Raw genomic sequence first — 21,684 nt, forward strand, 5'->3', positions numbered from 1 at the left:
TCAGTGATTTAATCTCGAGATAACTTAAATCACTTGCATTATTACATCACTTGTATTATTCACTTGTATTAAATCACTTGCATTATTACATCACTTGTATTATTCTTTCAGAATAATACAACCTGTTGAGGAGTAAGTTATCCACATTCTCTTCTAAAGAGTAGCTCGGCCTAACATAAAGATCTAAAGACACTTGAAGGAAAATTGCTTCTCCCAAGTCCTGGGAGTACAGTGTCCATGGCAAAAGCAGCCCAGAGAACTGAATGCTCAGAAGAATGAAGAACCAGTGAGAGCGTCTGTGAAGGAGGCATGGACTTAGGGTCAGTACCACTGAAACTTCTCCCAGACTAGACTATCTCCAAGAATAGGCCCATGTACTAGGACTCTTTAGAAACGACATGAATAAAAGAAATGGAGATAACTAACATTTTCAAATCCCTACTCTCTGACAAGCATCTGTTAAGCTCTTTGCATGTTTTATTTTCTTAAAAAGCATCTGACACAGGCACTATCCCCATTTTACAGGTGCAGAAACAGAGGCCACAGAACATTACCCAAGCCCACACAGACTTTAGGAAAAATTCAGGATTCCTGAGCTAGTCTAGTACACTGGGGACTCCAGCATCTGGTTCCTGCCTACGTCTCCACCTTTATCTCCTTTTACTTTTGCTTCAATTGTGAGTTTCCTCAATGCTGCTCTAAAAGGATGTTTCCTATCTCCCTACCTTTGCTTATGTTGTTTCCCATTACAAGAACACCTACCCTGCACCCTTGTCCTTCTTCAGCTTGCTGAAACCCACTGCAGTTACCTCCTTCATAAATCTTTAATAGCAGACAGGGTTAGCTGCCTCTGAGCTTATGTGACACCTATGAATACTTCCAACACAGCCTTTATCTTCACTTGAGTACCAAGCTACACTGAGAGCAGGAACTCTGTTTTAACCTTCTGTATAACATGTGCTTGACATGAACTGGGGGGTTAAAATCAGGATTCAAATCAATGGCTCTGTGATTCCAATGTTTATTCCAAAGAAGATATACATGCTCATAATAATTATTGCACAAGGTAGTTAGTGAAAATCTCCATTGACAAAGTTCAGATAAAATGCTGTGGGAATTCATAAGTGTAGAATTCTCTAGACTAGAAGGAATTTGACCTGTCTTCCCAGTATCCTTCTTTTTCCACAGCTAAGTATTTCTTATCCCAAACTGTAGAATTTCCTTGTCATTAACACTCCCTGGACACAGAAAGAATTCATAGGAGCTAGCCAACACCTGTTTTTTAATTGAAGTACATTTCTTAAATTAGTGGTAGAGTCAAAAGAATTCACATTTTCTTACACAAAATTTGTTCTTTGTTAGTAGAGGCACAAAAATAGCTTTATGTTTTTTAATTGCACTTTCATATCGACATTTTGGCTAACAAGTTCTACTCGTAAAGATTCTGTTCCTTTATAATTTGTCATTGTAGGGCTTCCCTGGTGGCACAGTGGTTAAGAATCTGCCTGCTAATGCAGGGGACATGGGTTCGAGCCCTGATCCGGGAAGATCCCACATGCCTCAAAGCAACTAAGCCCATGCGCCACAGCTACAGAGCCTGCGCTCTAGAGCCCCCGAGCCACAACTACTGAGCCTGCATGCCGCAGCTACTGAAGCCTGCGCACCTAGAGCCCATGCTCAGCAACAAGACAAGCCACCGCAATGAGAAGCCCGTGCACTGCAACAAAGAGTAGCCCCCGCTCTCTGCGGCTAGAGAAAGCCCACATGCAGCAACGAAGACCCAAAGCAGCCAAAAAAAAAAAAAAAATTGTCATTGTATTATTGACAAATATATTTTGGTATTATTACATGATTTTTAATAATAGTGATTTCCTATGGATATTATTTTGATTTTACTGAAACTTCTGGGATTTCAATAGACTTTTGGGGGAGAAGAGATCAGAAGAACTATACAATTTCATCAGCACTTTAAGGTGTGAATCCACTAATTTCTAAAAGAGGAAGTTAAAAAGCTTTAAATTATGTCAGGAACTCTTTGGGTTAAATTCAAAGAAAGATTTCCTGACAGTAAAGTATGTTATGCATGAGCAAAAAAATGATAGACTGGAGCTTTAGAGCCTTATTGTCATTAAATGAGCATGGAGATTCCTATCTGCTTAGAATAGCTAAATTTAGGTAATGTCTGCCAAGAAGTAGATGAGGTGAAGCAAAAGGGATAGCATTAGCTGGATGACTTCTAGAAGAACTTTTCAAGATTGTTGTAAGGGTTTATGAATGCATTAAATAAATGCAGTAAAGTAATAAGCTACAAATGTCAAACAGTTCTTTTTTTGTTTATCCCCTGAAGAATTTCAGGGACTGAAACAAGGGTTACAGAAATTTAGCTCCGTCCTAGATACTTCCAACAGAGAAAAATAATAACCAGTATTTTGTAGAAAAAGAAGTCAAAGGAAAGAGTTTAATATTAGGTACCCATCACTGATTAGGGTTATTTTATATAAAAATTCATAAAAATCAGTCTTTATGTGAGTAAATACTTTAAAAGAGATTTTTTTAAAGTGTGTGTGGTAGGCCAAATAATGACCCTCCAATGATGTCTATACCCTAATCCTCAGAGCCTGTGAGTATATTACCTTACATAGCAAAAGGGATTTTGCAGAGAGAACTAAGGTTACTAATTAACTGACCTTACAAAGAAGGCACTATCTTGGATTGCCTGGTTGGTTCCAGTGTGATCACATAAACTCGTAAGTGAAAGAGGAAGACAGAGGAATCCGTAAGAAATGTGACCAGGAAAGAAGAAGCATGACAAATTTGAAGCATCAGAGGAACTTGGGCCACAGTTGCTGGCTTTGAAGATGGAAGAAGGAGGCCATGAGTCAAGAAATTCAAGTGGCTCTAGACAGCCACTAACGAACTGGGGATGTCAATCCTATAATGAAAATTCTGCCAACAACCTGAATGAGCAAGAAAATGGATTCTCTCTAGAGATTCCAGCTAGGAATGCGACCTTGCCACACCTTGATGAGACCCCTTCAGACTTCTGGCCTACAGACTTGTAAGGTCATGAATGTGTGTGTGGGTTTTTTAGCTGCTAAATTGTGGCAATTTTCTTGGGCAGAAAATGAAATTGAATACAGCATGCAACCTGTTATATAACAACATTTAAGTATTTGTAATTCATGACACAATGTATGCACTCATGAAGAGTATCATGCTTTTAGTATTCTGATTTATAAAAGATGGTTCAAAATATTAAGTGAAAATATAAATTTTCTCCTCAGGCCCAGGAGAATGCAGCCTCTCAAGGATCACAGAGCCATGGAAACGGCATGAATGCTGACAGCCATTCCAAAGCTAGGAGACGAGACGGTTGTCTGTACTCAGGGCCCCATATGGCCACACAGAGTCATCTGTGCTGATGAAGGCCAGGATGCTAGGTGTTAGCAGAAGAGAATGCAAGAGGAGGGAACAATGCTGCCCTCCTGGGATGGTGCAGCATAACTTGAAATAGAGATTTGATAAGTGCACCACTTATCAAAACAAAAACCCTGCACAAATACCCACCCTTTCAGGCACGTTTCTGATCTCTAAGAGCTGCTGACAGTATTTGGCAAGAAACGACACCAGAGCAGCTTTTTCTCATACTTTCTACTTAGACTTAGGCGTCCTTTAACCCTGGTTTGGCTGCCCTTATTGCCTTCCTCATTTTGAGATGTCACTCATTCCGCTATCATGCCATCTCTGTTCTGACCCATTCACTGGGAAGAACCAAGACAGCTCTAGACTGTGTGGCATATCAGGGTATGCCTGGTGCATACCTAAGCAGGTATTAGCTGGAAGATGTGCATTACTGTCTGGGTTCACGTCTGCTATCTGGGCATTTACCAGGATGGCAAATGCTGGATATGTTTTCTGTGCTTTAGTGTCGATGTAAATGCAGCATTTGCCATTTGGGTGCATACTTTCTACATTTCATCCCTAAGACAATTCTCCAAAAGAAGCAGCAGCTGAAAAACACAGATACCAACTCTTGGAAAATAAGCCTCTGTTTTATACACAGTTAAGTTGCAGAAATAATAACCTAAGCTATTTACTGTAGACATTTCATTTGACCATACATAAGCAGAAAGGGCTTCTTTCCACGGTTGCTAATATTATTACTTTCCTTCCTAATTACCTCAGGAATCTGTGTTTCCTGAAAGAAGCAACACAGAGAAACATTCCATTTGAAACAAACCACATAAATTTTTCTAAGCACAAAAACAAAAGTGCATATTAATCAGGAAGGAAAGTGAGTGAATTATTCCCCACTACAACATACTTAGGATGTGGTGAAACAGGTTTTATTTACTGTACTGCTTCAAAAAAAAAAAAAAGAATCATTCCACTGTAACGTGGAAGACACTGTGTATACAGGATATTTCTGAGAGTTTAGGTTCTATAACAAATCTATTTTAATACTCTGTTCTACCTCAATACTGAATACTTTAAAGGGATTCTTTAATGCAATATGATGATAAGCACATGAAATTTTACATTAAAATGTCAAAGGTTAATAGTGGTTGAAATGTAGGTATGAATCCTATGTACCCATTTAAAAGGGAGGGTGGAAATGAGGGTTTATCAAAGCCTTTTTGGCCGCCATATTGAGAAAATTAAGAATAAAAACAAAGAAGAAATGATAGTTGGACAGAAGGAAAAGTAAAAGTTTCTGGACAATAAGGATAAAATCCCTGGATCCAATCATGCTTGGGGCCAGGTCCTTTCAACTCTTAAGTAGTCAATACCCCCTCTACATAAATCACAGAGTTGGGTGTTGAGGAGTTTGCATCAGTATGTGCATTATCCCAAGATTTTAGGAATGACAATATGGATGTGTAAAATGATAATGCATTTCATGTGTCAGAATGCCTCGTCAAAGACTTATGTAAACAAAATGTGTTAAAATGATTTCAGTAGAAGGTACATCTATAGTTGGAGATGTGAATAAAAGCTGAATGCACAGGATTGCGTGTTCTCTACAGTGGTTGGTGTAATTCAAACGAATAGAGGGAAAACATTTTTTAAATTAATAATTTATTTTTTAGATTTTTTTTGATGTGGACCATTTTTAAAGCTTTTATTGAATTTGTTACAATATTGCTTCTGTTTTATGTTTTAGTTTTTTGACCGCAAGGCATGTGGGATCTTAGCTCTCTGACCAGGGATCGAACCCTCAACCCATGCATTGGAAGGTGAAGTCTTAACCACTGGGCTGCCAGGGAAGTCCCCTAATATTCATAATTTTGATAGATCTTAACTAGGACAGAGTCACATCTTATAAAGGTTTGTTTCTAAAACCATTACCAAAAAAAATAATAATAATAATCACATCTAATGAAAATTACTCTTCTTAAATTTTATCATTTTTTAAAAAGTTAGTAATGCATATGACTAAGGGTTTTTAGTAAGATTAAGACTCCCCATGGATTTCTTGTGCTCTTAAACCTTGTGCTCTCATTCTGCTATTATGGTCTTAGGTGGTACTATAGGTCAGCACAGGTCAGGACTGCCATGTGTGGCCACTTGGGCTGGTAATGCATAAATCCAAGGGTATCTTATTTAGACTTTGATGTGTGACGTATCCTGGAATGATGCAATGTGGAGATTGTGAGCATTTGGATAAACTGAATACATGACACTATGTGTGCTTGATGGAACTAGTTTCAGAAAACTGCACAACCTACAATTTAAAAATAATGATTAATGTCACCATGCTTATGTTCAAGTAAAATCATCTTTAGAATGCTTTCACTTATTCACTCATGCAAAAATATTTTCTAAGCAACTATCATGCTCTAGGAACTTCATTAAAGTCTAAAGATATCATGATGGTAAGCAACAGAGATATGATTGATATGTTCATGGAGTGTACATTCTGATGAAAGACACAGTCAAATACACATTCTTTTTTTTTTTAACATCTTTATTGGAGTATAATTGCTTTACAATGGTGTGTTAGTTTCTGCTTTATAACAAAGTGAATCAGTTATACATATACATATGTTCCCATATCTCTTCCCTCTTGCATCTTCCTCCCTCCCACCCTCCCTATCCCACCCCTCTAGGTGGTCACAAAGCACCGAGCTGATTTCCCTGTGCTATGTGGCTGCTTCCCACTAGCTATCTGTTTTACGTTTGGTAGTGTATATATGTCCATGTCACTCTCTCACTTTGTCACAGCTTATCCTTCCCCCTCCCCATATCCTCAAGTCCATTCTCTAGTAGGTCTGTGTCTTTATTCCCATCTTGCCCCTAGGTGCCGCAGACCGGCTGCAGAAAGCTAGATGTTCCTGGCGGTGAGGGGTAAGGAACTGAAAAGCACCAGTATGGGGTCAGAAGGGCCAAGACAACTGATGGTTGCAAGGCTAGTTTATTCAAAGAGCATGAATGTATATATAGGTTTAGTACGGAACGAATATTAGACAATAAATCAGTAAACCTTGTATTTCCACATAATTCTGTCGCCACTATCTATGCGCCACTATCTATGCGTCAGCATGCCTTATGGGCCATTCTTTGGAGATACAGACTTCCTCCTCAGGGCAGCACGTCCTTCTTCTGGGGAACAACCAGGGGCTCTTAGATCCAGAGCAGGCACCTGGAACGAAACTGGCCGCAAGCCATTTTCCTTTTTTATGCTCAATACCGCAGCGTCAGGAGTGCATACCAAGAAAGAGACAAGCAGTTCTCCGGAAAGCAGAAAGCTGAATAAGCTTACAGCTTGGGGGCCACCACATTTCCCCCTTTTTTATTATTTTTTAAAGCTTGATAATGTAGTTTTAAGCCATGAACATCCTGACGCAAGACAGCGAAGCGCCCCATTACAAATCTAACAACACAAGGTAATAAACCGATCACCAATAAAAGTAGTACACCAATTGATATCAGGCCTGAGAGCCCTCCATGAATCCATTGTATCGGATTTAGCCCTTGTAGTTGATCTAATAATCCTTGAATCAAATTCTGGGGTCCATCTTCGTCCAGGTGGGCCTCTTGAATAGCTTGTATTTCGGCATTTAACTTTTGAATATCAAGGCTAATGTGTCCATCAGTCCATACACTTAATATATGCATTTTTACTTTTTCCCAATCCCATTGTGAATCATTATATAAATGTTGAGTTACACAAATCCAGGTATATTTGGCATGACAAATCAAACGCATTTTTAATTTTAAAGCCATAACTTGATCCCCTATTCCTATTAGAACATTTTTTAATTCATCTACTTCCGTTTTTAGTTGGGTATCAATATGACTTTGTAGGGCTAATGCTACACTAGTATTTTTAGATAACTGATTAACATAATGAGCCTGGTGAATAGTTTGTGAAAGAGCAATCCCAGCAGTGGCCGCAGTAGCAGTTAAAGCTGCTAAGGCTAGGATTGCACATATTAGAACACCTATAAATCTCTTTGGTCGTTTTAATGCTTCAGTCAATTCCAGCCAGGCTTGCATGCCAGTGTTATGATACCATGGTTCAGACAAATTAACAGGTAACATTATATAAGAAGGTTGCTTCATAATCATAACAGATGTAGATCCTTTAACGGGCAAAACACAACTACTAAAGATACAATTAACACAAGTAATATTATAACCTATAGGATTCATAGTGTTTTCTACAATTAAATCTCCAATCAATAAAGCATAAGGAGGAGCGACGCAAGTAATCACCGGTCTATAAGAAAAGGATAAGAAAAGTTTCCAGACTTCCCATTGCTTGTAAAAAACAAGGCTGTTATTATTAACGGGGACAGAAGAAACTAGTATGGTGCCATTATCATAATCTAAAGTACACCAGACAGAGGCTTTAGTCCATGTATCATTACAAACAGGAAAATCAAACTGCGGGAATTCAGAAGCCATAAAAGCAGGAAATTGTAGTCCTGTGACAGCCTTTACGACCGTAATTTGATGTCCAGCTAATAACGTCCCTTGATTACCTATGGTAGTTTCAATACACAAATAATGTCCAGTATCTTCAATCCTCAAGCGATATATGCATAGAGAATGATCCAACGAAGTATTAGAAGCAAACTTAGTTACTCTAGCATTCATGTGAATGGGAACGTTATCCTTATACCAAAATACAAAGGTGGATAAATCTTCTCGTCTAGAAACAGTCTGTTTGCAAGGAAGACAAATATTAGATCCCACAGCTTTATAATTTTTACGTAAATGAGTAAAAAATTGAGAATTTACAGTGGTTTGGTAAGAAATAGCATGTTCTAAAGCAACAGCCTTAACACAACCAGAATTGGTACTCATAGGACTTAAACAAACAGGGGGAGTATTAAACCAATTAGAGTAATTAACAGAAGTATTAGTAATAGGCAAATTTCCTAGCACTCTTCCAAAAGTAGAATCATTATAGAAAATTGGAAGGTCAGCTTCAGACCATGTAACAGGTTGTAATAAAGGAGGATCGGGTACATAAGCCCAATAAGATTTAGCCTCTATAGGTGGGGCTGCCAATACAGCTATCATGGCTAAAAAAAAGGTAAGAGGAGAGCGAGGATGAGCACTCTCCTCCATAATCCTTCGTGCTTGAAATACTAAACATTGCAATTGATACCAAGTAATTTGATTTCCATCTCCCCTCGCCTCCCTGACAAGTTGTCTCCTACTCCGTCGCCGCATTCTTCTCGTCCGCCGGGGGAACCGGTTGGGATGTGCTGTGGTCGATTGCGAGAGCCTCAGGCGACGCATTCTTCGAGTCAGGGTGTTTATTGGTGATGGCATGATAATGTGGAACCAAGCGCTCCGGGAGCCACCGCGGAGAGTCTGCCTCCCTAGGGAAAACACAAACATGGCCTCGGCCCCATACTAAAACAGGGTCTGGTCCATGCCAAAGGTTAGTCATGGGATCTTTCCATTTAACAAGCGCTTTTTCAGGAGGGGTTCCAGAAAAACCTGTAAACAATCGTTCATAAGGCGTGTGACTAAATGCATCTAAAGTTAAAAAATTTAAAATAAATAAAGCATGATTAAGCATAATCTGAGGAGATCTATCATATTCCCCCTTTTTTATTTTTTGTAATGTAATTTTTAATTGTTGGTTGGCACGTTCTACAATACCTTGACCCTGAGGATTGTAGGGAATGCCTGTTTTATGTGAAATATGGAAAGTTGCACAAAAATTGGCAAAAGCTTTACTCGTATATCCTGGAGCATTATCTGTTTTTAAAGCTTTAGGAATTCCCATAGATGCAAAACAATGAAATAAATGAGTAATTACATATTTAGTAGATTCCCCAGCCAAAGGTGTAGCACATATAAAATTAGAGTATCAACAGTTACATGAACAAATTGTAATTTACCAAAAAAGGGAATATGAGTAACATCCATTTGCCAAAGATGATGAGGGAGTAAACCCCGAGGATTGACTCCAAATTGTGGAACAGGAAGGTGGGGTAAACATTTAGAGCAGGACTTAACAATGTATCGGGCTGTTTCTCTAGAAATAGAGAATTGTTTTTGAAGCATAGCAGCAGATTGATGATGTAAATTATGTGATTGAGTAGCAAGATCCTGAGGTTGAGATAAACTTAAGGCTATAATCTTTGTATTTTCGTCAGCCAATTGATTTCCCAAAGACAATGGGCCAGGGAGACCTGAATGGGCTCGAATATGTAATATGGCTACAGGAAAGTCATGCTGACGAATAATCTTTTGTAGTTGAAAGAAAGTCTGAAACAATTGAGAATCAACAGTATTGCCAATTATAGCAGTTTCTATGTTACGCAAAATAGTAACCAAATAATGGCTATCCGTATAGAGATTAAAAGAACAATGTGAAAAGATTTGAAAAGCCAAGGAAATCGCATGTAATTCAACTCGTTGGGCAGAGGTATGATCTGTTTGTTCTTTATGAAGTAAGTCATCAGAAATAACAACAGCGATGCCATTGACAGAACCATCAGTAAAAACATTTGGGGCATTGAGAATAGGAGTTGAACAGATAGTTTTTGGAAAAATAAATAGATGTTGAGTAGCAAAATGAAGGAGCTTATTAGAAGGATAATGATTATCAATAATTCCTGAATATCCAGCAAAAGCAAGAGCCCAAAAATCAGAGACAAATAATAGCCAAGAATATTGATAAGTAGTATAAGGTATAATAATAGAATTTGGTTCATATCCTACCAACTGAATATTTCTTCTACGACCCAATTGAACAAGGGTTGCTATTAACTCATAATAAGGTGTAATGACTTTATTAGGCGTATTTTTCATATGAATCCATTCAAGAATTCCCGTTTCTTGCCATAATAAGGCGGTAGGGGTATGTGACGTAGCACAGATTATTAATAGTATAGGTAACGAAGGCTCAATTCTAGTTAGCTGAGCAGATTGTATTGCTTTGTTTACAAGCTTGAGTGCTTGTTGAGCTTCAGAAGTTAAAATACGAGGGGAAGAAGGATCAGGACTTCCCTTTAGGATATTAAAAAGAAGCTGTAACTGACCCGTAGTTAATTTTAAAGAAGGTCGCAGCCAATTAATATCTCCTAATAACTTTTGAAAATCATTTAAAGTTTTAAGAACGTCAGTCCGTATCTCTATCTTCTGAGGTGTAATATTATAATTTGTGATATACTTACCAAGATATGAGAAAGGTGGGTTCATCTGTACTTTGTCAGCAGCAATGACTAGTCCTGATCGTGACAAATGACTTTGAAGGGAATTATAAGCCTTAAGTAAAATATGTTTATCAGAATAAGCAAGTAATAAGTCATCCATATAATGAATAAAATATATCTGAGGAAACTGTTTACGAACAGGGGCAATAACTTGAGCTACAAACTGTTGACATAAAGTAGGACTATTAGCCATACCCTGAGGCAGCATTTTCCATTGATAACGTTGCATAGGTTCTGTAAAATTTAAAGAGGGTAAGCTAAAAGCAAATCGCAACTTATCAGCCGGAAATAGAGGAATAGTAAAAAAGCAATCCTTAAGATCAATAATAATAATCATATAATTTTTAGGTATGGCTGCAGGAGAAGGCAAACCTGGTTGCAGAGCTCCCATGATTACCATAGTTTGATTAACAGCACGTAAATCTTGCAATAAACGATATTTTCCCGATTTTTTCTTTATAACAAATATAGGAGTATTCCAAGGGCTATTAGACTTTTCTAGTCTGCCCAAAGCAAGCTGTTCATTAATTATATTATGAGCCGCCATTAATTTCTCCTTAGAAAGGGGCCATTGGTCCACCCAGACAGGATTATCAGAAATCCAAGTTATAGGGTCAGCATGTGGTGGAGGAGAATCCAAGGCCCCTAGAAAAAACCCAAGCCTGTTTTATCCCGTTTATTATCAGTCTGTAAGGGTAGTTTATTTCCCTGTTGATTTTTTCCCAAACCATTCCTAGGATCATACCCTTGATTTAACAATATATTAGTTACAGTAGGGTTGGGACTAAGCAATAGGATTCCCATTTGTTGTAATATATCTCTTCCCCAAAGGTTAACTGGCAATCCAGGCAATACGTAGGGTTTGAATATTCCTTGATTACCTTCAGCATCCTGCCAATGTAGGTATTGCGAACTTTGTTGTGGAGAATTAGATTGGCCAATACCTTGCAACTGTGTAATGGTTTGGTGCACGGGCCAATTTTTTGGCCAATGTATAAACGAAATAACAGAAACATCAGCACCAGTATCTAATAACCCAGAAAAAGGCCTTCCATTTATTTTTAATACCAATTGTGGTCTTTCCCTACCAATTTGTTGAATCCAGTAAACTGCATCAGAGGAACCGAAAGCCCCAGTTCCTCTTTTGTTATGTTGTAAAATTTTTCCTTCTGGTATATATGGAATTAATAGAAGCTGAGCTATTCGCATACCGGGTGTGATAAGAAAAGATCCTTTTGATGTTTGAACCATAACCTTTAATTCCCCTTCATAATCAGCATCAATCACCCCAGGAATAATAGTTAAGCCTTTCATAGACATACTACTTCTTCCAAGGATTATACCAACCGTTCCCTGGGGTAAAGGCCCAAAAGTTCCCGTAGGAAGGGCTTGGGGTCCCATATCCGAGGTTAATAAGAATTGGGTGGAGGCACAGAGGTCCAGTCCTGCACTATTTGGCGTGGCCCTTTGAAGGGAGGAGATTCCATTCCCTGAGGAACAAAGGTCTGAGCTGGAGACGGTGGAGCAGGTTGTGGGGGGATTATTGACATTGCTCCAATTGTTTGATGGGGCCGGAGCAGGCCCCTCCGGAAGTTTCCCGACAAGGGAGTTCCATCTTTACGAGTCACTGATCGACATTCTTTAGCCCAATGCCGTCCTCTTTGGCATCGGGGACAAATTGTGGTAGGAGGAGGTTTACCTTGAGGCACAGAATTTACGACAGGCATATTAGGAATATCAACAGTACAATTTTTTGCAAAATGACCTGGCTTCCCACATTTAAAACAGTTTTTACTTTTAGCATTTGGCCCAAATCCTGCCTTAGTTAGGGCTGCAGCTATAGCTGCTCCCTGTAAGTAAGATGATCCAATATCAGAACAAACTCTAATATAATCCTCTAAATTTCCTTTCCTTTTCCATGGACGTATAGCTGCTTGACAAATATTATTAGCATTTTTGAAAGCCAATTGTTTGACGATAATTGCTCCAGAAGGACCATCAGAAATAATTCTATTAACAGCCTGTAATAATCTAGCCACAAAATCAGCATAAGGTTCATCTGCCCCTTGCCTTATTTTAGCAAGGTCTTCAGTCCTAGTGGAGGCAGGTAAATGTTTCCATGCATGTAGAGCTATATGATTGATCTGAGCATAAGCCACAAAAGGGAAAGCTAATTGATCCTGTAATAACTGATGTTGTCCTTCCCCAATCAACATCTCATAATTTACTAGCACATTATGTGCAGTATTTCTTTCAGCTTGTTCAGCAGCCTTTTCATAATATTCTGATTTCCAAAGTAAATAGTCGCCACCAGTGAGACAAGCACGAGCAATAGATTTCCAGTCTGCTGGAGGCAATGCTTCTGTTGCAATAGTATCCAACATAGTAATAGTGAAAGGGGCTGTAGGCCCATATTGTGCACAGGCTGCTTTTAAATCTTTCAAAACCTTAAAGGAGAGGGGCTGATATTCCCGATTATTTTGTTGTGGATTTTGAGGATTGGGTCGTTCCACCACCGGACAGCAGAATAAAGGATCCTCCCCTCTATTAAGAGCTCCCCGTACTGCTTGTTGTAAAGGACTAAGCTTAGGAGGGATAGGGACAGAGACATGTAATTGCTGTAACTGCGGAAGAATATTTTCATCAGGATATTTTTCAGCCTCATATTTGGCTTCTTCACCTGCTAAATCAAAAGAAAAGTCATCATCATCAAGTGAATTAACACTCTTTATCCTCGGTGGCAACGGAGGAGCAGTAGCTACTGCAGCAATATGTTCTACAGATTTAGCTGTTAATTTTGGAACTGAATCATAAATTGGATTAAAACAATCTCTTATTAAATTCCACAAGCTAAAAATGGAAACTGAAACAGAAGATGGTCCATGTACTTCATGATATTTAGATAATTCATCTCCTACACGAGTCCAAATTGCTAAGTCCACTGATCCTCCTTCAGGGAACCAAGGACAAGCATCATATACTAATTGCAAAAATTCCAGAAGTTGTGAGGTAGTTACCTTAGTTCCACGGGCTTTTAACATTGAAAGCAAAACCTGAGCAAATAAATCACGCTCCTTAGAGCCCTTTTGTCCCATATTATTTTACTTCTGACTCTTTCTCGAGTTACCGTCCTAAAAACGAAATTATTTCTTGTGGCCACACTATCTCACTCGAGAGTTCTGCTTACCTGAAATCTTCCGAAATGCCTCACGCACTCAGGTCCCTGTTCGGGCGCCACTTGCCGCAGACCGGCTGCAGAAAGCTAGATGTTCCTGGCGGTGAGGGGTAAGGAACTGAAAAGCACCAGTATGGGGTCAGAAGGGCCAAGACAACTGATGGTTGCAAGGCTAGTTTATTCAAAGAGCATGAATGTATATATAGGTTTAGTACGGAACGAATATTAGACAATAAATCAGTAAACCTTGTATTTCCACATAATTCTGTCGCCACTATCTATGCGCCACTATCTATGCGTCAGCATGCCTTATGGGCCATTCTTTGGAGATACAGACTTCCTCCTCAGGGCAGCACGTCCTTCTTCTGGGGAACAACCAGGGGCTCTTAGATCCAGAGCAGGCACCTGGAACGAAACTGGCCGCAAGCCATTTTCCTTTTTTACGCTCAATACCGCAGCGTCAGGAGTGCATACCAAGAAAGAGACAAGCAGTTCTCCGGAAAGCAGAAAGCTGAATAAGCTTACAGCTTGGGGGCCACCACACCTAGGTTCTTCATGACTTTTTTTTTTTTCTCTTAGATTCCATATATATGTGTTAGCATACGGTATTTGTTTTTCTCCTTCTGACTTACTTCACTCTTTATGACAGACTCTAGGTCCATCCACCTCACTACAAATAACTCCATTTCATTTCTTTTTATGGCTGAGTAATATTCCATTGTATATACGTGCCACATCTTCTTTATCCATTCATCTGTTGATGGACACTTAGGTTGCTTCCATGTCCTGCCTATTGTAAATAGAGCTGCAATGAACATTGTGGTACATGACTCTTTTTGAATTATGGTTTTCTCAGGGTATATGCCCAGTAGTGAGATTGCTGGGTCGTATGGTAGTTCTATTTTTACTTTTTTAAGGAACCTCCATACTGTTCTCCATAGTGGCTGTATCAATTTACATTCCCACCAACAGTGCAAGAGGGTTCCCTTTTCTCCACACCCTCTCCAGTATTTATTGTTTGTAGATTTTTTGATGATGGCCATTCTGACTGGTGTGAGATGATATCTCATTGTAGTTTTGATTTGCATTTCTCTAATGATTACCGATGTTGAGCATTCTTTCATGTGTTTGTTGGCAATCTGTATATCTTCTTTGGAGAAATGTCTATTTAGGTCTTCTGCCCATTTTTGGCTTGGGATGTTTGTTTTTTTGAGATTGAGCTGCATGAGCTGCTTGTAAATTTTGGAGACTAATCCTTTGTCAGTTGCTTCATTTGCAAATATTTTCTCCCATTCTGAGGGTTGTCTTTTTGTCTTGTTTATGGTTTCCTTTGCTATGCAAAAGCTTCTAAGTTTCATTAGGTCCCATTTGTTTATTTTTGTTTTTATTTCCATTTCTCTAGGAGGTGGGTCAAAAAGGATCTTGCTGTGATTTATGTCATAGAGTGTTGTGCCTATGTTTTCCTCTAAGAGTTTGATAGTGTCTGGCCTTACATTTAGGTCTTTAATCCATTTTGAGTTTATTTTTTTCTATGGTGTTAAGGAGTATTCTAATTTCATACTTTTACATGTACCTGTCCAGTTTTCCCAGCACCACTTATTGAAGAGGCTGTCTTTTCTCCACTGTATACTCTTGCCTCCTTTATCAAAGATAAGGTGACCATATGTGTGTGGGTTTATCTCTGGGCTTTCTATCCTGTTCCATTGATCTATATTTCTGTTTTTGTGCCAGTACCATACTGTCTTGATTACTGTAGCTCTGTAGTATAGTCTGAAATCAGGGAGCCTGATTCCTCCAGCTCCGTTTTTCTTTCTCAAGATTGCTTTGGTTATTCGGGGTCTTTTGTGTTTCCGTACAAGTTGTGAAATTTTTTTTCTATTTCCGTGAAAAATGCCAGTGGTAGTTTGATAGGGATTGCATTGAATCTGTAGATTTCTTTGGGTAGTAGAGTCATTTTCACAATGTTGATTCTTCCAATCCAAGAACATGGTATATCTCTCCATCTATTTGTATCATCCTTAATTTCTTTCATCAGCGTCTTATAATTTTCTGCATAGAGGTCTTTTGTCTCCTTAGGTAGATTTATTCCTAGATATTTTATTCTTTTCATTGCAATGGTAAATGGGAGTGTTTTCTTAATTTCACTTTCAGATTTTTCATCATTAGTGTATAGGAATGCTAGAGATTTCTGTGCATTAATTTTGAATACTGCTACTTTACCAAATTCATTGATTAGCTCTAGTACTGGTAGCATCTTTAGGATTCTCTATGTATAGTATCATGTCATCTGCAAACAGTGACAGCTTTACTTCTTCTTTTCCGATTTGGATTCCTTTTATTTCTTTTTCTTCTCTGATTGCTGTGAGTAAAACTTCCAAAACTATGTTGAATAATAGTGTTGAGAGTGGGCAACCTTGTCTTGTTCCTGATCTTAGTGGAAATGGTTTCAGTTTTTCCCCATTGAGGACGATGTTGGCTGTGGGTTTGTCATATATGGCCTTTATTATGTTGAAGAATGTTCCCTCTATGCCTACCTTCTGGAGGGTTTTTATCATAAATAGGTGTTGAATTTTGTCGAAATCAAATACACATTCTTATTGTCACATGGATAAATGCTATGATGAGGGAGTTAAAAGGTACTGTGGGAAGATGGAGGAAGGGCATTTAAATTGAAATCTAATTAATGAATGAGACCAAAGGGTTTAAAATATTATATGAGTATCATGTGTTTTAGTATGTAGGGCTTACTTTTTCATACTCTGTGTGTTGAAAAAAGCAACAAAAGTCAACCAGAGAAATGAAAGATAAGGTTTCCTGGAGTTCCATTATCATAGCTTCTCACCACTCAGTTACTATACTGAATGCACTCATTTTGCTAGTTTGTTCTTACTTTTACTGTTGTTCTTTGTTGTCTCTGGTCACAACTAGAGTTAAAATAATATTTTTCTTGTGGCAGATGTCCCTCATTCATATCAATGTATTGACCAATGGGATGAATATAAAAAACTGGAGTTCTAAAAAACCATCCACTACCTATTTTAGTGTACCCCTCTCTTGAGCAAACCAATGAGAAGCATTTTATAAAGCTGTCTGCTCTGCAAGTTTCTTCTCTGCTTATTTATTCTCTCACAAATGGCCCAAAGCAGGACACAGGCCCAGTGATCTCTCCCTTATTCTCCCTTCAAATAGGGAGTTTACCTCAGGTCTTCCAGTGAACCCTTGCTCTCTAAAGGAGTGAACTCAGTGTTCAGTTATGTTGAAAGACCTTTTATGATATTGCTGTTAGCTTAGGGCCTGTACCTCTCTCTTGCCCTGAACTGTACAGGCATGTTAAGCTTCTCTATTCACTGTAATTCTTGGCTACATGCAACACACCCTCCTGCACCCTAGGACACCTGACCTAATCTTTTCTAAAGAAGGTACATACAATACGCAAGAAAAGAATACTTCACTGAGAATGGTAGCACTGAGATGATTGGGAATATGTAAACCTAGCCTGGCTAAGAAAGCAAAAATAAGAACCTGGAAGCCATATTCATGGATTTTTAACAGGACCCAGAGGAAAATTCCAAGAATAAAACTCATAAATCCTTTGTTGAATGTGCTCAGAAAAAATAAAAAATGAAAAAATAAATACATAAATTGTGCTAAAGATATTATGTACCTATGCACGTGAATTCCCAAATAAAGAATGAGAAACAAAGATAGGTTTATTTATACTGATTTGTCCTAATTCTTGTTAAGATAGTGTTGTTAACACTGATTTGTCCTAATTAATTAATCTGGTAAGGTTGGAATTGATTTGGCCTCCTAATAATAATTAATTCAGCCTATGATTTCTAATCAGAAAATAAAATACCATTATTACTATGCTTCAGTTAATTGGAAACTATAATAATTGATATAAGTAGAGCTAGTTATGTACATTTAAATAAAAAATACCAGTTGATAACCAAATTCATTAATCATAAATTTAACTTTAAAGCATTGAGAAAATTAGGATAAAATCCTATAAAATTAACCAGATTAGGACATCCCTCAAATTGGAAAAGAACCCAGATTAGGCTGAGTTAACTAGCCACTACAGAGAACTCTTGTTCTAGAAGCATGCAGGTTCACCAGCTGTGGTAAGCTTTGTGACTTCCTTTGCCATTGTTTAGGAAGCCCACCATGTATTGCCATAGACGATGCTCTGAGGAAAATTATGCCTCAGAAGTTCTCAGAACCTTTATCACTTCAAACAAGGACCTCTTTATATAAGTGCTTAGATTGCCATTTCTGATTAGGCTATAATGATTGTTTGGCCCAATTTTATATTATTATCCAATTTGGATAAATGAAAGACTACATGTTATATACATGCAGGTGGCTTCTCCACTAGCTCATCCTCCTATATCCCCCCCACCCCAACTCTGCATCTTGATGTTTGTGTTTATTGCTTTCTTTCTATTTCTTAAACTTGTTTCATTGCACATGTATGCGTCTTTTAACAATACATTGTTTAGTTTTGCTTGTATTTTAGCTTTGTAAAAATAGTATCATACTATATATGTAGTTTTTATGACTTTCTTTTTCTATTCAAAAGTGTGTTTCTAGGATCCATCCATTTTATTGCATGTGGCTCTTTTTCATTGCTGTGTGATATTCGGCTGTGCGATATTCAGCTGTGCGAATATATCACAATTGATCATTTATTCTCCTATATTTGGATGCTGGTGTTGCTTTCAATATTTTTCTGTAATGAGTAGTGATGAAAGAGTGATAATGAGTGGTACTAAGACTTTTTTTTGTATTTGTCTTTTGATACACATTTTCAGGAATTTCTCTAGAGTATATACTTGAGGAGTTGAATTGATGGGTTACAGGGCATGTGAATATTCATTACAAAATAATGCTAAATTGTTTTCCAAAGTGGTTGTATTATTTTACATTTCCACCTCAATGCATAAGAGTTCTTGTTATCTACAAACTCTCCAAAGCTCAGAATTGTCAAAGTATTTTTTTTTTCTCGTCTAGTACATATAAATCATTTGGGTGTTAATTTTCATTTCCCTGATTACTAAGGTTGAATATATTTTTATATATTTATTATTCATTTAAGTTTTTCCTTCTGTGAAATGGCCATTCTCTTACTCATACTTTTATTAGATATTTTGTATTTTTTTAAACTTATTCGAACATTTTCTTTATGTATTCTGGTTTATGAATCATTGGCCAGTTATATGTATTACAAATCCCTGACTCCAGTTTGTAGTTTGCAACTTCTTTTTCTTCTTTTTTGGGGGTGGGGGGAGAAGGGATATCTTTTATTGAATAGGAGTTCTTAATTTTAATATAAGCACATTAATTAAAATTTTAATGGACAGTACTTTTTGTGTTCCCTTGGGAAAAAATTCTTTCTTATATGGAGTAAACAACAAAGGGATTTTTTTTCCTTATATTTTCTTCTAAAAGGTTCAAAGTTTTGCCTTTTATATTTAAGCCTTTAATCTATTTACAACTGATTTTTATGTTGTTGTGAGGTTGATGTTTAATTTCTTTTTTCCTCTGGTTAACTATTCCTCTCACCATAATTTATTGAATTTTCCCTTCTTTCCCTGCAGTGTATCTTTTGCCATATACCATATCCATATAGCTATTGGAGTTTTCCTGTGCTCTCTTCTTGGTCTAGAAAGAACTTCTGATCTGTTTAAGGCTATACAGCCATACCTTGCTTCATTTTATTGCACTTCACAGATACTGTGTTTCTTACAAATTGAAGGTGTGTGGCAACCCTGCATCAAGAAAGTTTATTGACACTATGTTTTTCAATAGCATTTGTTCACTTCCTGTCTCTGTGTCACGTGTTAGTAATTCTGGTAATATTTTAAACCCTTGACCAACAAAAAGATTACAACTCACTGAAGACTCAGATGATGATTACCATTTTTAATTAGAATATGTACATTGTTTTTTCAGACATAATACTATTGCACACCTAATACACTATAGTATAAGGTAAATATAACTTTTATATGCACTGAGAAACCAAAAAATTTATGTGACTCGCTTTATAGCAATATTCACTTTATTTTGGTTGTCTGGAACAGAAACCACAATATCTCTGAGGTATGCCTGTACTTCATTCCTGGTCTTCACCTGAGCATAGCTATGTCTGTTTTTTAACTCTGCATTCTTGACTATCCTGTCCAGGATTTAACTTGTAAGAATAGTGGTGTTTTCAACATTTTCTTAAATAAGGAGAAAAAAGCTCACCTGTCCTATTATTCTCCTGCTGTACTATTTATTTGTATGTCCTTTGCACACTTTTCCACAAATGTTGAAAAATCAGGAAGCACAGATTCTTCTTATGAAAACATGCTCCACTAACACCTGCAAAAACTAAAGCCAAAATAAAAAGATATACATTCCTCAGTTAGCACTGCTGATGAATGCCTCATCCTTCTTAGCTAAGAGGAATTTTAGACATTTCCTTGGATTTGGGCAAAAATCAGTGTCTTACACACTATGGTTTGTAGGAGACTGTCCTAAATTCTTTAGAAGTTCTTCATTATATGATAGTTTTCTATCTTGTAACAAAAATATATCCTTGGATGTGGCAGCTGGAATCAAAAAGTGGATTGTGAAGATTTAATCGGTTTTCAAAAACATTGGTACCATTTAACTATTGACTGAAAAGGACCTCCCAGCTTAAATATTGACTAACATGAACCTCTAGTCTCTGGCAAAATTTTAAGGTTATAGTTTACTAAGGAATGTGGTTTGGCAAAGATTTTTCATTTAAACAATTGGGTATTGTTTGCCTATCTTAACCTCTTTGCAATGCCTCTTTGAAAACTGTAGAAAAAAAGCACTGTAAGTATCTAACATAAATAAAACAGTTATAAGCAAACATTGGAACTAAATACCAGATTCAAGTGTGAGCTGGTAGAAGAATGTGTTATGGTTGGCATCATCTTTGGTCCTCTGAGACTTTGGAATTTAAGGAGTGCTAACCAATATTGCCCTTTTCTAAGGTGGAAAAGGTTTCTTGGACAAAATTAAGCATGATTCAAGATATGGATCCATAAAGAACATTTGACACTAAAGGCCCACAAATTAGACTTTATCTAAACAATTATATATCTATATTTATATCTTTATACAGTCAAAAAAATATTTTTTCAGTGTAACAAAGTATTTCTGAAATACCCTGAATTACAACTGTAACTTTTCTGCTATTAATAAAAATGGTATTATAATTATTCATTAAAAGTAAATAAAAATTATTATTATACAAAAGTCACTTGATTTCGCAGAGCTGCACAAAAAGGATAATTAGATGAGTCTGGTATGAAGTAATAATTTTATTAATACTTATATATAATGTTAATTTGAATTTGGTTACAAATTTATGAAAATGTTTCAAAATATCTAGAAAAGATGTTTAAATGAGTAATATATATATACACAATTGTTAATATAACACATTAAACTGAATAATATAACTGTTAATGTAGAATCAAGGCTGAGGTGCTTTAGGCAAATTAAATAAGAAATTTTGAAAGACACAAAAGCATGCAAAGTAAAATTACGTACGTAAAAATTCTCAAAGGAAAACTTATTTATGACATAGAAAATGTTATATATTTTACCAAAATGAATTTTTCAAATACTTTGTTAGGTGAATTAAATATTAGATGAATTGTGTTTGATTATACAACTTTAATTGTATTCCTAGAGCCTGATTTGAGCAAGATCTTAAAGAATTGACTGGATTTTAAGTAGATTAGTGGATATGTATCAAGGGAGTTGGGGCATTGCTAACGGGCTGGATTATCTAGT

The 21,684-nt window shown here is 37.1% G+C and overlaps 1 long non-coding RNA gene across 2 annotated transcripts in view; it reads left to right on the top strand.

Moving 5' to 3' along the window:
• Positions 1-21,684, top strand: part of LOC309627614 — a 91,638-nt gene that overhangs the window by 64,307 nt on the left and 5,647 nt on the right. Inside the window, exon 3 of one of the 2 annotated variants that reach the window (XR_014243856.1) lies at positions 1,472-6,094. The exons of the other annotated variant lie outside the window; for it this stretch is intronic. This is a non-coding gene — a long non-coding RNA (uncharacterized lncRNA). Of the gene's footprint in view, positions 1-1,471; positions 6,095-21,684 lie in introns of those variants that run through there. 2 annotated transcript variants of the gene reach the window in all.

The sequence above is a fragment of the Balaenoptera borealis genome, assembly GCF_965194805.1.
Source record: "Balaenoptera borealis genome assembly, chromosome: 4".
Lineage (NCBI taxonomy): Eukaryota > Metazoa > Chordata > Mammalia > Artiodactyla > Balaenopteridae > Balaenoptera > Balaenoptera borealis.